Below are 5,675 nucleotides of genomic sequence, written 5' to 3'. Positions count from 1 at the left end.
GTTAGATACAGAGTAAAGCTTCCTCTACACGGTCCCATCAAAACTCCCAGGGCAGGTACAGTACTGGTTAGATACAGTGCAAAGCTCCCTCTACACTGTCCCATCAAACACTCACAGGGCAGGTACAGCACGGGTTAGATGCAGAGTAAAGCTCCCTCTACACTGTCCCATCAAACACGCCCAGGGCAGGTACCGCACAGGATTGCTGCACTGTCAGTGTTGCCATCTTTCAGGTGAGTCGTTCAACTGAGGCCCCATCAGCTCTCAACAAATATCACTCAAACAGATTATCTGGCCATTGCTGTTCATGGCAGCTTGATGTGTGCAAAGCATCTGCTGCATTTCCTATACTACAATAGTGAATGCACTTCAAATGTACTTTGGTGTTGTTGCACTTCATTGGCTGTAAACATTTTGAGGTCATGTGAGGCGCTGCATAAGGACAGGTCTTTGTTAAATGAAGGAGAAAAGTTCCAAAAAAGGAACAATTAGTAACAGGACAACAATTAGACTCCTCTTATATTGGAGAAGTCACGCAATCTACACAGTGTGTGTTGGAACCAAAGCTGATTTATTTGTCAGATATCCAGAACATTAAATCCAGCCCAGTTACAGGGGAAACACAGCCCGACTGTCAGAATTAACACGATTCAGGCCTGATGTGATTCACAGCAGAATCCAACCCTGCAGTCACTTGTGAACTCGCAGGTGTCTGAGCAGGTTGTATGGGGCAGTGAATCCCTTCCCACAGACGGAGCAGGTGAACGGCCTCTCCCCAGTGTGAACTCGCTGGTGTGTCAGCAGGTTGTATGGGGCAGTGAATTGCTTCCCACAGATGGAGCAGGTGAACGGCCTCTCCCCAGTGTGAGCGCGTTGGAGTTTCCTCAAATCATTTCTGCTTTTAAAACTCTTCTCACAGTCAGAACATTTAAACGGTTTCTTATTGGTGTGAACAAGTTGGTGTGCCAGCAGGTTGGATGAACAAGTGAATCCCTTCCCACACACGGAGCACGTGAATGGCCACTCCCCAGTGTGAGGTGGCTGGTGTGTCAGTTCGCTGGATGAATCACTGAATCCCTTCCCACACATGGAGCAGGTGAACGGCCTCTCCTCGGTATGTACTCGCTGGTGTCTCAGCAGGTGGGATGGCCAATTGAATCCTTTCCCATGCTCTGACCAGGTGAACGGCCTCTCCCCAGTGTGATTGCGCTTGTGAATTTCCAGCTCAGACGGGTAACTGAATCCCTTCCCACAGTCTCCACATTCCCACGGTTACTCCATGGTGCTGGTATCCTTGTGTCTCTCCAGATTGGTTGATCAGTTGATGCCTCGCCAACACACAACACATTTACAGATTCTCTGCGCTGTGAATGGTGCGCTGTTTTTTCAGGCTATGTAACTGGTTAAAGCTCTTTCCAAAGGCAGTGCACGGGAACACTTTCACTCGTCTGTGTGTGTCTCGGTGCTTTTGAAGTCACACTGATGTTTGAAATATTTGCCCACAGGCAGAACAGACAAACATTTCTCCTTCCACATTCAAAGGCCGATGATATTCATGTTGCGGTGGATCAAGTGACTCTGTGAGATCTTGGTGATGTTTGGTTCCAGTTTCTCATCTGCAAATCCTTCCCTTCTAATACCCTGAAAAAGGAGTTTACAAAAGTCATCTCTGTAAGGACAGGATATAAATTCAGAACAGTCAATTTTGGTTTCTGTGGTACACATATTCCTCTCTAGTTTCCCCACAAATGTAAATCCCTAACCCACACACTATCCCTACTCCCCATGCTGAAATCCAAACCCATTACATCATCACCAACATTTTTTCCTTCTTGCTGAAGGTGCTGACTCTGGCTGGATTCAGTTCTACACTCACTGGTTCCCCTCCCTCTTCTCCGCTGAAAGTGCTGACACTGGCTGGGTTCAGTTCTACACTGACTGGTTCCCCTCCCTCTCCTCCCCTGAAGGTGCTGACTCTGGCTGGGTTCAGTTCTACACTCACTGGATCCCCTCCCTCTCCTCCCCTGAAGGTTCTGACTCTGGCTGGGTTCAGTTCTACACTCACTGGATCCCCTCCCTCTCCTCCCCTGAAGGTGCTGACTCTGGCTGGGTTCAGTTCTACACTCACTGGATCCCCTCCCTCTCCTCCCCTGAAGGTGCTGACTCTGGTTGGGTTCAGTTCTACACTCACTGGTTCCCCTCCCTCTCCTCCCCTGAAGGTGCTGACACTGGCTGGGTCAGTTCTACACCCACTGGTTCCCCTCCCTCTCTTCCCCTGAAGGTGCTGGCTCTGGCTGGGTTCTAATTAGGCCACAGCTAGAGTACTGTGTGCAGTTCTGGTCACCACATTACAAGAAAGATGTGATTGCACCACTCAGGTTACAAAGATTTACCAGGATGTTGCCTGGACTTGAGAATTTTAGCTATGAGGACAGATTGGATAGGCTGGGGTTGTTTTTTTAGGAAAAGAGGACGTGTGGAGAGACCTCATTGAGGTGTATAAAATTATGAGGGGCCTAGATAGAGGGGATAGGAAGGACCTATTTCCCTTAGCAGAGGGTCAATACCTGGGGGTGCATAGATTTAAAGTAATTGGTGAAAGGTTTAGATGGGATTTGAGAAGTTTTTTCACCGAGAGGATGGTGGGAATCTGGAACTCGCTGCCTGAAAGAGTGGTAGAGGCAGAAACCCTCATAACATTTAAAAGTATTCTGATATGCACTAGAGGGGACTAGATAGAGTGGATAGGAAGGACCTATTTGCCTTAGCAGAGGTGTTAGCTGTGGCTCAGTGTGTCAGAAGGTTGTGGGTTCAAGTCCCACTCCAGAGACTTGAGCACAAAAAATCTAGGCTGACACGCCAGTGCCACTGCACTGTCGGAGGAGCCATCTTTCGGATGAGGCTTTAAACCGAAGCCTGGTCAACTCTCTCTCTGGTGGACGTAAAAGATCTCATGGCACTATTTCGAAGAAGAACAGGGAAGCTATCCACGACGTCGTGGCCAATATTTATCCTTTAACCAAAATAACAACAACAATTTATCTGGTCATTATCACATTGCTCTCTGTGGGAGCTTGCTGGGTGCAAATTAGCTGCCGTGTTTCCCACATTACAACAGTGACTACACTCCAAAAGTACTTCATTCTCTGTGAAGAGCTTTGAGACGTCCGGTGTTCGTGAAAGGCGCTATATAAATGTAAGGCTTTCTTTTTTGTGCCGTAACCTACAGAGCTACAGACGAAGAGCTGTACAGTGGGATTAGGCTGGAGAGCTCTGTGCCGGCCGGCAGGGACACAATGGGCTAAATGACCTCCTTCTGTGCTGTCAATGTCTGGGATTCGATGATGTCACAGGTCTCACCAGCAGCTGCGCTGCCTGATGGGTGATTGACAGCCGACAGTCTGCGCATGTGCACCGATAACCATGTCCGGCACAGCACCCCGTCTCGGTCGATATCGGTAATAACCGCGCATGCCCAGGGGACACCAACCGCCGCCTCCCCCCCACACTCGGAGCTGCGCCTGCTCACTCGGATCCTGTGGTGTGGAGTCAGCACAGCACCTTCCGGGGAAAGGCGTCTGTGTCTGTTAAGAGCCATGAGCGGTGATGCAAAGTAAGTTTTCTCCGCTCCGATTGTGTAGGGAATTGCACGGGGGGGATAGGGAGAGAATAAAGGGAGATCCAAACCCGAGAGTCCGCCCATCCGGGTCCCCGAGAACAGTTTCCACCAGTTTGGCGGAGCGCGCTTGAGGGACACGTGACCCGGGCCTGATTGACAGGAGCTTCCGACCAATGCGGAGCGAGTGGGGCGGGGCTGGAGAAGCGAGCTGGCGGAGGGTCCTCCAACCAATCGGGGAGCCCGAGAGGCGGGATTTGTGCCGCTGATTGTCTGAGCCGCAGGGCACGACCTTGTGCAGTCCCTTGTTCAGGGCCTGGGGCCAGGGGAGGCGATGGGCCTTTATTGTGGGCCCTTTTGGACACATCATCATCATCATCATCATCATAGGCAGTCCTTCTGAATCGAGGAAGACTTGCTTCCACTCCTGAAGTGAGTTCTTTGGTGGCTAAACAGTCCAATACGAGAACCACAGACTGTGTCACTGGTGGGTAGGACAGGTTTGTCGCACACTCCTTCCACTGCCTGCGCTTAACCTCTTCATGCACTCGGCATTGAAACTCGAGGCGCTCAGTGCCCTCCTGGATGCCCTTTCTCCATCCAGGATAGTCTTTGGCCAGGGACTCCCTGGTGTCAGTGGTGATGTCGCACTTTATTAGAGAAGCTTTGAGGGTGTCCTTGTAACATTTCTGCTGCCCACCTTTGGCTCGTTTACCATGGACACAAGGCTCTGGGGCTCACAACCCACTGGCTCACATTTTAATGAAGATTTTTTAAATTTAACATTTTAATATAGACTTGTTAAATTCATGGATAAAAGCAGACAAACCCCCTGCTTCTGCGGAACAGTCTGGAGGAGGCCAGCATCGTGAGACCTGAGCGAGCACGGGAGTACAAAGGGCAGCAGTCAGGAGGAGGCCAGCATCGTAAGACCTGAGCGAGAGCGGGAGTACAAAGGGCCACAGTCTGGAGGAGGCCAGCATCGTGAGACCTGAGCGGACGCGGGAGTACAAAGGGCCACAGTCTGGAGGAGGCCAGCATCGCGAGACCTGAGCGGACATGGGAGTACAAAGGGCCACAGTCTGGAGGAGGCCAGCATCGCGAGACCTGAGCAGACGCGGGAGTACAAAGGGCGGCAGTCAGGAGGAGGCCAGCATCATGAGACCTGAGCGAGCGCGGGAGTACAAAGGGCTGCAGTCAGGAGGAGGCCAGCATCGTGAGACCTGAGCGAGCGCGGGAGTACAAAGGGCAGCAGTCAGGAGGAGGCCAGCATCACGAGACCTGAGTGGACGTGGGAGTACAAAGGACTGCAGTCAGGAGGCCAGCATCACAAGACCTGAGTGGACGCGGGAGTACAAAGGGCCACAGTCTGGAGGAGGCCAACATCACAAGACCTGAGTGGACGTGGGAGTACAAAGGGCCACAGTCTGGAGGAGGCCAGCATCACAAGACCTGAGTGGACGCGGGAGTACAAAGGGCCACAGTCTGGAGGAGGCCAGCATCACAAGACCTGAGTGGACGCGGGAGTACAAAGGGCCACAGTCTGGAGGAGGCCAACATCACAAGACCTGAGTGGACGCGGGAGTACAAAGGGCTGCAGTCAGGAGGCCAGCTTCACCAAAAACATAAAGTAAAAAAAAAAAGTTGAAATCGAAGTGTGACGTCACAGCCAAGCAGGTAAGTGATTGGCTGGTGGATTGATGAGTATTTTTTTTCTTTAAGAAATCTTTGGTTAGGAACTGCAATTAAATATTTGTGATCTTTTTTATCTGAGGAGAACCAGTTAATTAAATTGGCTCTGTGCTGAAACAGTTTGGGTGGAAATAATGAATAATAAAGGCAAACCCCACAGATTAAAAGGGTACAGGAGGATAGGGAATTGGTGACCGTCGCGCACAAGAGTATGGCCAGGCAGGTTGTGCAGAAGTCCCCTGAGACTATCCCGCTCTCAAACCAGTACTCTATTCTGACTACTGGCGATGGCGGTGATGACTCTGGGGAGTGCAGCCAGGGCCAAGTCCACAGCACCGTGGGTGGCTCAGCTGCACAGGGGGGGAGG

The sequence above is a fragment of the Pristiophorus japonicus genome, chromosome 23, assembly GCF_044704955.1.
Source record: "Pristiophorus japonicus isolate sPriJap1 chromosome 23, sPriJap1.hap1, whole genome shotgun sequence".
NCBI classification, from domain to species: domain Eukaryota; kingdom Metazoa; phylum Chordata; class Chondrichthyes; family Pristiophoridae; genus Pristiophorus; species Pristiophorus japonicus.
The sequence above is the reverse complement of the archived record's forward strand: the minus strand, read 5'-3'. Positions refer to the sequence as shown.